This window comes from Condylura cristata, unplaced genomic scaffold (assembly GCF_000260355.1).
Source record: "Condylura cristata isolate star-nosed mole 26May11 unplaced genomic scaffold, ConCri1.0 scaffold00007, whole genome shotgun sequence".
Classification (NCBI taxonomy): domain Eukaryota; kingdom Metazoa; phylum Chordata; class Mammalia; order Eulipotyphla; family Talpidae; genus Condylura; species Condylura cristata.
The window spans coordinates 3,503,240-3,515,249 of record NW_004567108.1 but is presented as its reverse complement, the minus strand read 5'-3'; positions in this window follow the sequence as shown (position 1 = coordinate 3,515,249).

Sequence of the window (12,010 nt, the reverse complement as noted above, 5' to 3'; positions counted from 1 at the left end):
TGGCTTCCACTTTTTTAGCTACTATGAGTAATGACACTATGAAGAGTTGTAAACAGGCTTTTGTGCAGACTTATATTTTCATTTCTATTGGCCACTCAAGACTTTAAGACTCTACCTTAGAGTCAGATGCCTAGCAGCTAACTTATGTAAGGAAAATATGTTGCCTAATGAAAATAACAACTTAGTGACATTGAAGTCTTCCTCATTCTCCTGTAGTATGTGTGCATTGAGTATTGTCATTATTCCCTTCAACCAGGTCACAATTCATCTTTTCTCATGTGCTTTATTGGGCAGAGAGAGAACAGTCTGAGAATTGACCCTGGGGAATGAACCAAAATAATCTCTCATTCTGTTAACTACAGAGAAGACACAGCACAGCAACATCAGGGCGGAGGGACACACCCCACAGCCGGAACTTTTCCAGCACTGGCCTCATCCATTACACAGTCTGCTGAGGACAAGGTAAGTCTGAAGAATGGAAAGTGCTTAGATCACAGAAGAGTAGTTAGCAAAGTTAGCTAACATGTTAATAAATTCACTACATTGCGTAGTAGATGAATCAAGAAATTCTGTAACAACAATACAACCGACATTCAGTGTGAATTTCCTACAACAGTAGACAGGTTTCTGAATGCTAAGCTTCTTTTATATCCCTTCACTTAATTGTCATTTGAAAATGCAAATGCAAATGAATGATGTTTTCACTTTTGCTTCTTCTCTCCCAGGGTGTGCCCCAAAACCTTGTTTCTGTACACCACCCACTTCTTCTCTGTATTCCTGTGTCAACGCCCAATTCAGGTTTTTCTCGTCATCGTCACATAATATATGAATGGAATTCATGAATACTGAGTATGAGAAATTTTCTTGGGAAAAAAAAAAAGACTATTATTTCTTCCATACAGGGAAGAAGGAAAAGGGGGCAAAGATAAGGAGCTCACACCCTGGTGCCAACTCTTCTTATAAGGAAATCAGAATGGGACCTGATTTGACTTAAATTACCTCCCAAGAATTCTCATCTCTAAATATCATCACGTGATCACATGGGCTTAGGCCATCAACATATGAGTTTGAAGGGGAGGCGTTCAATTTTGTCCATAACAAGAACTCAAGTGATTTTGGGTAGTTATACATAAACTCAAATTGTGAGTTCTCTTTACTGATGACATAATATCAGGGCTATTAAGCAGACTTCCACACATTCTGACTAAGTGTCAGTTATCTAGCTAATGAGACTTCTACACATGCTGGTGCATTGACACATAAGTCAACAGCAACATCCCCTGGCCTTTTCCATTTTTTATACCAGGATTTTATTCACAGTTTAAATAAAAGACCATAAATTGATTTCTGATGGGTCTTGATATAGAAAAGGGAAAAAAAATTGCTGCATATTGTGTGTTCTGATAAGCTTGAGTCAGTTGAAGGGAGTGAGTACTGGAACTGTATCAAATTCAGAAGCTTCTGACTAACAAAGGAACAATCAACAAATAAAGAGGCATTTTCCACAAAACAGAAGAAAATATTTGCAAATCATATAGTTGAGAAGGGGCTAATATGTTCATACTGCTGACTAGCAAAACCAAACCAAACCAAGGAACCCAAATGAAAAATAAACAAAAAAACCTAAGCAGACGTTTCCCCAAAGAAGACACAGCAATTGCCGGTAGGTCTGTGAATCCGAGAATGCCAGAACAGCTGCCTTCTAGGTGGTCGCTATAAAAGATAAGTGAGAACAGGAGTAGGCAAGGGTTGGAGTGGGAGGAAAACTTGTAAGTGTGTGAATGGTGCAGCCATTATGAAAACAGTTTACGCTTTTTTTAAAAATATTTATTTATTTATGCTTACAGAACTAGGGTACAGGCCAGAGGTGCAGGGGTGAGAGGATTCAGCAGTGACAGAGTGAGGAGCAGAACAGGCGGATCACTGAAATCCACTGCTGAAGAGAGCAGCAGAGAGACAGAAAAGGTCTGCTGCGTGTTGTGGGTCACTCCCTGGCTGGGGATCGAAGTCGTGCTGCTGCAGTGGTTTCTGAGAGCTTGGTAGTTTCGTAGTGTAGTGCTTTAACCCATTGCACCACCAGGGAGGGCCCCAGTTTGCGTTTTTTTTTTTTTTAGATTGATTTATTTATGCATACAGAACTGGGGTATAGGCCAGAGGTGCAGGAGCGGTGAGAGAGTTCACCAGAGTCAGAGTGGGGAGCAGAACAGGCCAGTTGACAAAGTCCACTGCTGAGGGGAGCAGCGGGCGGGTCAGGAGAGGTCTGCCGCACCATGTGGTCTCCTCTGAGGCAGGCGGGGATCAAACTCATGCTGAAGTGGCTTTAGCTTCTTAGTGTGCTTTATCCCACTGCGCCACCAGGGAGGGTCCCGGTTTGCGATTTTTTAAAAAAATAAATTAAAAATAGAATTGCCTTGGAGCTGACCCACAGGGCACTGCGGGCATCTCCTGACCAGCCAGCTGCTCCCCTCAGCAGTGTATTTCAGTAGACTCACCTGTTCTGTTCCCCATTGCCTCTGGTGAATCCTCTCACCCTTCTCCACTACCTCTGTCCTCTATCCCAGCTCTTGTATGTATAGATAAATAAATCTTTAAAAAATAGAATTGCCATCTTACTCAAAGTGGCACTAACGGGCATATTTCTAAAGGAAATAAAATTAGGATCTGAAGAGAAAGATGTGCCCTCCCATCTTTTCTGCAGCACTATTCATAATAGACAAGGTCTGGAAAGTGTCCACGGACAGATGAATGCATAGAGAAAATGCAAGATAAACATATAGAGAGAATGGAATATTATCCACTCAGAAAAATAAATTCTACCATTTGTGGCAAATCCATGAAATAAACCTGGAAAACATTAAGGAGTCAGACACCAAAGACAAATACTGAGTGATCTCACATACGTGTGGAATCCAGCAAAGGTGAAACTCACAGAACCAAGAGTAGAAGAGTAGGTAACAGAGACAGAGGTTGCAGGAAATTGGGAGATGGTAGCCAAAATGTCCAAGCTTCTACTTGCAGATGACTGAGTTCTGGGAAGCTCGGCACCCTGGTGAGGCTAATTACTGGAACTGTACTGAACACTTGAACTTCGCCAGGAGAGTACATCTTGGGTTTCAACCACACAGAGAGATAATTGTGTAATTAACCTGATTGTGATATTCATTTAACATATATTAAATAATCACACCATACACCTTGAACATACACAATTTTTATTCATCCATGATTCCTCCATAAAACCTTAAGAATGAGATAAAAGAGGGCTTTCATCTGTATTAGCTTTGTATCCCTAAAACCCCCATTGTAATACTAATACTATTAGCTTTGTATTTTTTGATAACAGTTACTATATCAGTCTTGTGAGACTAAGTTTCTGAAGTTGTGCACTCCCAGTGCACTCCCAGTGTCACTTCATGAGAAGCTGCACATACTTGATAGTTTGTGTTCTGATGATTTGGAATTGTAACCAGTGTGTTCCTGTTTTACTTTATTATTGTGGGTGGTGTGATGGTTACCACGTTGTGGGCTGTGTGGAAAACATGTTTGCAAAGAGAAATCATGTCTAATGTGGAGAAAATCCCTGTTCGGTGGGTTTTTGTCCCCCTGAAAGACAAGTTGGCTGAGGTGAAACTGCTCCTATATTCAGAAATACCTCATGTTTGTGCAGTTCCCTTTCATCAGTAAATTTAGACCACTTGTCATTAACAGAACTTCTACTGGTGTTCTGGTTTTTAAATACAACATTGCTGCAGCAAGTTTCAGATTGAAATCTGTTCTATTAGCAGCAAGTCACTGTTATTTTTCTAATAACCGTCAGCTAACACCACATGTAAAATTTTGCATAGTCTTTTTGACGGAAGGCAGACAATGCTTTTCAGGAAGTGCCCCTCGCATTCAATGGTGGACTAGCAAATAACAGGAATAGGACCCACGTCAGTATCGGGGTGATATTCTTAAAGGACAAACACATTTAATTTAAAAAATAAGTTATAATGAATCCTAAACGTGGGTCTGAGGTTTCATCTTAACTCCTCTGACCTTGGACAAATAACTGATCTTCTCTAGGCTTCCTATGCAAAAGAAGGAGTCTACCCAAAGGATTCTCAGGGTCCTTGATAGATAAAACAGTCTGTGATAATTGTGTGAAATTAAAAGCTAATTTCCTTCAGGCTACAAACATTTTAATCAGACTTAGATAAAAAATAATTCTTCTATTCAATGATATCCCTGACCAAAAAAAAAAAAAAAGCTGTGATTTTTTTTTTAACTCAGCCCTCTTTTCCCGCAAACAGTGAGCCTAAGCACCTCACTCACATACTCAGTTGTTGAACTTAAACGTGGATTCCTGAAAGTAACAAACAAAATGCAACACGTCTGGGTCTTTCTCCACGCTAGGTGACCGGGAGCAGGGAACCAGGGCTCAGGGCCCCATGGCGGCGCCGCTCCCACCCCTTTCTCGGGCTCGAGCAAGACACTAGCAGGGCAAAATCTTTCCAACTGCTGATGCTTCTTCTAAAGGTATCTTTACTTGTGAGTGTACATGGATGCAAGGAGGAGAGGACTTTGTGGAACGAGGAGAGGCGAGCACGACCCGGTCAGCATCCGGCCCCCACATCAGCACACGCACTGGGTTCTTACCACTGCCAGATGCCCACAGCAAAGTCTCACCCCGTCCAACCTCTTCGTGCAGTGGGAGCGGCCCTGGCTGTTCCTCCCAACGATTGGAGAGAGCTATTTCCTCCTACTGGGAGGAAGGGCACCGGGAGGTTCCAGATCAATAGCGCAGAGTCGAGGATGCCGCTTCCTCCGCGAGCGCTAGGATAGGACAGCGTCTCCTCATCTGCTCAGCGCTAGCCGAGACTCGGTCGCCATGTTGTGAGGAAGCCCCATTCCCACGACAGACTGCAGGCGGGGTCCCGCGGCAGCCAGCACCACGCCCACCCCACTCCTTCCCCTCCGCCCCCCCGCCATCTCCTCACCTGCAGAAAGGTGACAGGTGTTTGACTACTGCTGTTCTGAGCCACAGAATCTTGTGACACGTTGTTAAACAGGTAACTAACTCGCCCTTCTTATTTTCGTCAGTGATAGGATTTTTAAATGGGCAATTCCCTGCCCCTCCCTACAACACCACTGGTCCTTAATGAAATCTGAGTGGCTTGAACTAAAGCCGATTTCACCTCATCAGGATAGACTACAGTGTGTCCCACGCACCTTGGGGTCAGATAAAAGTCTGGGATGATGACGATTGCAATACAGATAATGGTACTTCTAACAGTGGGCCCCACAAGGAGAGCAAACAATATTTGAAGACAACTGCAGCCATAATATGTGTGCTTTATCTTTGCCGAACAATTTAGTGGAAATAATATTTTTAAATAAAATTGGTTTTCTAAAATTCAAATTATTATTAGTATTGCCAAATATTCATTATAAATGCTTCAATCAAAGTAAGGAGAATCATGAGCAAATCTAGGAGACCCCTCGTACGCAAATGATTTTATTAATATGTTGTTAATATTCCTATTTCCTAAATGTATGTCACCCTCTATTTTTTTTTCTGCTGATGCATAATTTACTTTCCACAAAATTAATTTTGGAAAGATGGATCTCTGAGTTTTGTCAAAGTCTTGAGGAAATGTGTTGGCTCAAAGGAATAATCTAACTTCCAGGGTTACATAAGAGAAATACAACTTCACGCTTCTGAGTCATCTGGATCACACACATGGTGCTTACTCTAAGCACATGTTTCAAGATAAGAGATTCGCAGTTCATTGTGGTGAAACCCCCAAGAACGATTCTCCAGATTGTAGAGAACTTGTGTTAAAAACAGTATCAGCACAAAGGGTCAGGCTGGCAGACCGTACTGCTACCAAGACAAGAGATTCGAGTTCTCCCTCTCATATTAGTGCTAGTGAGTTTGAATGTCAAACAGATACCGGACCCGTTGCTTGCAAATGGCAGACTTGGCAACAGATTTCCTGGCTCCATTGCCTTCAAAATAGTGTGAAAATGCTCTGACTGTCTCCTCACAGTGAGGGGCTCACACTCTTCAATACAGCCATGAAACAAAACTGCTGTCCTGTGCAAAACTCTGGAGCAGAGTCTCTGGACAGGTCAGTCTGACAGGCAGTTAGGTTGTGAGCCACTATGCCAACTGCCTTCCCCTTCACTGTTCACAGGACAGGATAGGACTAGACTGCAAGATTGAAGCTCCTTTAAAATGATTTTGTAGGGGCCTCCTTGGTGCTGCAGGGGTTAAGTCTCAGTGTTATCAAGCTGTCTCCAGCCACTGTAGCATGAGTTCCATCCCCAGTCAGGGAGTGACCCACAGAGCTCAGCAGAGTGCTGCTCCCCTCAGCGGTGGATTTCATGGGTCAGCCTGTTCTGTCCCCCACTCGGTCTCTGGTGAGTCCTCTCACCTCCTGCATCTCTGACCTATACCCCAGTTCTTTGTATGCATAAATAAAATTTTAAAATATTTTTTAAAACTTGTAGAAAAAGTTTGCAGAGGGTCCCTGGTTACTAGAAAAATGCCTCTTTCATGTCTGAAAAACACAGACTTGTATCTTCCAAGTCCAAAAGAGAAATGAAAAGAACAGATGAATAAGTACAAGGTCATGCCTCAAAGTCCTGCTCGCCACAGAGCAATGGGTTCAGCACATGCACTTTCTCCAGATTTATCAAGATGCATTTACATATAATAGTGTGTAAGTTTAAAGTTTAGCACATACATTTGGGGGAGACACACACATCCAGGGTAGGGCAGGTGCTGTGAGTATCCCAGCATGCTTTGGGAGACTCCATCCAGCACTTTGTTCCTATGGGGGTTCCGGCACCTGACACTTCCGGCTCCCTACCTCCCCTTTAGCACTCCTGTCCATGGTAACATCACCACCTCCCTGGTGGCCACAAAAGCACTTCTCACATCCTTCCCTGCCTGCACTCTCCTCACAGCAACCAGAATTTTCCATTTAAGTTTTAAATCTGATGATGTCATGCCCCTCATCAAACTCGACAATGTCCTCCCACCAATCTTAAAATACAAAGGCCTTCCTGCGACCTAGATATGCATCTTGTCTGGCCCCTAGTGCCAAGAGGCTCTGGATGCTGTCCTCGTTTGCTAGTACACTCTTCCTTAGGGCTTCATGTGCCCTCAGCCTCCAGGTTTTACTCATCCTACGCCTCCATAAACTTCTCTCCACTGTATTCAAGTCTGCACCCACTTAGAGCATGTCCCCCAAACTCTCCTGCAAAAGTAGCAAGCACCCTTTACATGACCAGCACCCTTTACATTTCCTGTGAGGCCTAACCATTGAGAGTGATGATGCACTATGGCAGGGTGGGTTTATTTATCACTGTCTTTCTCTCGCTTTCAAATACCACTTCTTTGAGGAAAGCAAGATCGCTTTCCTGTGCCTAGAGCACAAGCTGTCACTGAATTGGCATTTACTAAATATTTAATGAGCAAATGAATGATAGGGAAAGGGAAGTGAAATTGGGAGTATGTTGTCTGAAAGGAAACTAAACCCTTCACCCTCATTACACACAACTAATAGATAATGGTTCAGAAACATAGCAGAGAACACAGTAAAAACAAATGAAGGATCTTATACCCAGTGTAATTAACAAATGGGCTCAACTTTTAATAACTCCAGAAAGTCACATTTCTGATAAAATTTTATCCACAAAAAAATTCATGTAGTAAGTTTCTAAATAAAAGATATATAAATTACTTCTTATTAATTTTTTCTGGATCTAGAACAGATTGTAACTTTAAATAAAATGGACTGAGTTAAATAAACATAATTTGATTGCTTGTTCCTGATTTAGAAGCAGCAACTACTTTAAATTTACTAAAATTAACCTAAATTTTCCCCAAGACTTGAGTACACTGATCATTAAGCAGTGGGGATAAATAATCAACATTCATGCTTCATGAAGAGCACAAAGAAATCACGTGGTAGGAGAGTGATGGACACCTGTCAACCTGCAGTGCTATATTAAAGATGGATGCAAATTAACAGATGTAAATAATGAAATTAAAACTAATTCAAGGATAACTCAGGACAGTGTGACTGCATTAAGCCACGAGTTCCCGAGGACAACGCGGAGTTAAAGAGATCGACTACACCCACACACCATGGAGGCTGGGGGCTGGGTTGTGTTGGCAGTTGAGGGTGTGGCAGCAGGGGCCACCTTTCCACTAAGTCCAGTGGGGTCAGAGGGCTGGTGGGCACTGAGACTGTCAACGGTGCTTCACCGGCGCATTCAATGGTAGGAGGGGCACTCTCTTTCCAGCAGGTGGAGAATTAGATTAGCTGGTGTCACGGATACTCACCTCGGAATAGAATTAGCAGCAGCTTGCAGTAGTTAGGAAATCCAATTTTCTCATGAAGGCACTGGAAGAAAATTTCCGTAAACAGATGGAGTGAGCAGGAACTGCTTCCAGAAACATTCAGCTGCCGAGGGCTGGGGCCAGCCGGCTAAGCCCGGGTACAGGGAATCGCGTCCAGACGCCAGAGCTCCTCCCCTGAACTTGTTCATGTCACGGTGTTGACCCACAGGGAGCCTTTATGTTTCTCTCCACTGAATTTCACTTTGCTAGTTGTAGGCCACTGTGTTCATCTCCCGAAATGTGTTTTGGGCTTTCGTACCTTCTGATTCTTTGACTTTCTTCTCTTGCATGTCTATCTGAGGTTATGCTATCTGCCGCTCCGCTTAAACTTACTGACTTACAGAATGAAGCAAAAAGTAAAAACTAAATTTTAAATAAAATTGAATGTTATTCTTTAAAGTGATTTAATTTTATCCATAAAGGGTAGCTAAGAATAAACTAACAGGCCTCTTTTCAGCTTGGCCATCTATTTACTCATTCACTCTAGAAAACCATTTCATAGCAAAATCATCCTGCTCAGTATTTTCTGTTCTTTCATTCTCATACGTTTCGCAAAATATTTTATTTTCAGTCCTATAAAAGTAAAGATAGACAGTTTCTAAGCCTTCTGCTATTAGTATGAAAACTCGGTTACAAAAGGAGACAGGCGCGCGCTCCTGTGTTGGTGCATCCGTGTGTGCAGGGTAAGGTTACTCTAGTAGCGTCTACCCATAAGCTCGTCCGTGGTGACGTTAAATGTTCCGAGTCCTCGGTCATTTAATATGAAGCCAAGAGACACTGCCATGTCACCTGAGACGATCATGATGTCTTAGTGTTCCTTCTTCGTTACCAATAACAAAGGTTCAACCGTATTTCCCATGCTCTCCGAATAAAAAAGAAACTGAATTCTTCAAAAGCATTTGCATAAAGCAGTCTAAATTCGGAATTTTTTCAGAATCTTGGCATAAGCTAACCACAAAAACTCTTGGGATAATGTGAATCACCTTAGCATTTCTCCATCCTAACCAACATCAAATACTGTTAAGGAAGAAGCTTTAGCAAAAGTGATAGGATTTTGCAAAATCACCATTGTGATTGTTTTGGCCACTCTTAGAAAATTCATTTCTGTGATTACATTTTCTCACTTAAATATAGTTCTCATTTTTTTGTATTACAAGCATTTCAAAACCTTATACATGATCAGTCATTTTAAAATTAATTCAAAATAGAGCCTATTCATAAGCTAAGACATCATTACGATTATCTATCTACCCACCAGCCAACTTAGGAATCTCACTCCATGAATCAATAGATCGTGCCTGGGGATGTTCTTACTCTTGCTGGTACACACCAGCTTTCCTTGGGCCAGTTATCCTACTATCAACTTCCCTGAAATTTATATCCCGTATAGTCCTCCCCAGACTTGCCAAATAAAAGGTATTTCACTCATTCAATCCTCATCTTATTATACTTATGAAATGTCGCTCTTTAGCTCAATGAATTTTCTTTTTCTTGAAGGAAATGTACCTGTATTAATATAGACACTGTAGAGTATTATTTTGCTGACATTTTGCTCAGTAGGTTTTTTTTTATCCCTTTATTTTCATTCTATTAGTGGCTTTGCATTTAGCCTCTCTCTATAGACATCGTATAATAAGATTAGACAGTAACATCTTCCTTGGTATTCACTCTGTCAATCTCAGCCATTTAAATGGAATGTTAATATCATTAACACTTGATATAATTACATGCTACTGGATTCAGAATAGCCTTTATTTTATTTTCCTGTTTATAACTTCCTTTTTATTCCTATAGTTTTCCCTTGTTCTTGCTTTGGGTTATATGAAGATATTTAATGTTGAATTTTAAGTTACGTATTGATTAAATAGCTATATTCTCTGGTATAGTTATATTGTCCGGTATATTTTCATTATTAGTTGCTGAAAAGAATAACTAAGTATATCAATGAAAATACATTTTATAGATACTGTGAAGATTTTGAGTTGCATCACCCATATTGTTGATAGACACATATTGTTTATTGCTTATCTAAAATATATTTATTTTGAAGTAGTATAGATTAAGTTCCTAGCAGAAACAATTTCCATTCCCTATTTCTTTTGAGTCTTTGATTTGTATCTTAATCCTACCATTGTATGAGAAAGTATACTGGATGATCCCACTCATTTCAGATTTGTTGTGTTTATTATCCGGCCACATGGGTGATTTTGTCAAAAATCATGGTACTTGTAAACTTGGTAATATTTTGTATATAATGGGCTAAAGTTTATTTTTTAAATTATAATAAAGTAAATATATATGACTGCAATGCCAGGTAGATACTATCTTATAGATCCATAACCTTTCATTTTCATGTTCTTGTCTCTTTTCCCTATTGCCCTATATGCTTTTGAATTTACTGGTGATTATTTTAAATACCTTTTCTGCTAATTCCAACATCTCCATCACCTGTGGGTCTATGTGTATTATATATTTTATATATCGTTATTTATATGATTTGCTATATATCCTTTTAATGATAATTATTATGTATTGTCACATACATTTGTGTCTGTCCTTGCATAATACGTTTCATTGAACTCTGGAAGACTTGCATCCTGGAGAACGGCTCAGGTTCGCCTGGACCTTTCCTGTGCTGGGCACATAGATGACCTGGTTGCCTTAACCCAGTCAGGGCCTTAGGTGGTTTGAGCTGCAGTCACAGCAGTTAATGTATCCATCTCCTTGCCTCTCCCAGCAGTGCGAGGGAGCCTTTCTAAGCATTTTGATGGAGAACGTGATGTGTCTTCCTTGATCACTCTCTCAGAACGGGCCTGGGTGCAGATAGCTTTCTTTTACACAGAACAAGACTGTTAAAATTATATGCTGATTTTCAGAAACCTTTTGCTTAGCTGTTTACCCCTATGCAGATTCAGAAATTAGCAAGTTTGAAGTTACAGTTCAAGCTGAGTTCTCTCTCTTCCGTTTTCATTGGGCTCTTGATCAGGCTTCAATTTTGGGCCCTCTGAGATCAACAGAACCTTTATTGGCATCTGTAATTCTGTGGCCCTGTGCCCAGGAAAAGTCTCAAAACTCAGCCTTTTCACTGCATGTGGTATTGGCAGAGCTTCCAGGGAATAGGCAGATATACAGAGTCAGTTCAGCCCTCCACACCCTCCTTTGTCTGAAATCTTGGACACTCTGGCCTTTTTTGTTTCAGTAGATGTCTGATACTTTAGAGATACATTTTTGTTTTTTACTCAAAACTTCTCATTATTTTCAGCGGCAGTATGGGGCTGCCATGAACAATTTCATCCTACCCCGAAATAGAATTCTAGCGTGTTTTTCAATGGGGGTATTTGTTGTGTCAAATCACTTGAGAAATCATTTGTAATTGAGTTTTTATTATAGTGTTATAGGGCACCTCAATTCAGAGAGAGGCACCCCTGAAGCCCCAAAACCTGCCTGCTCTAAGTGGGTTCTGCCATCCGCCGCAACAAGACAAAACATATAAAGCTTTAATGAAAAGTGACTTTAATACAGTGAATATACAATATGGAACACAAAGAATATAACTTCTAAATCAAACACCTGAAGTTACCCATCCCCTCGTGGGCAAAAGTCAACCCAAAAGGG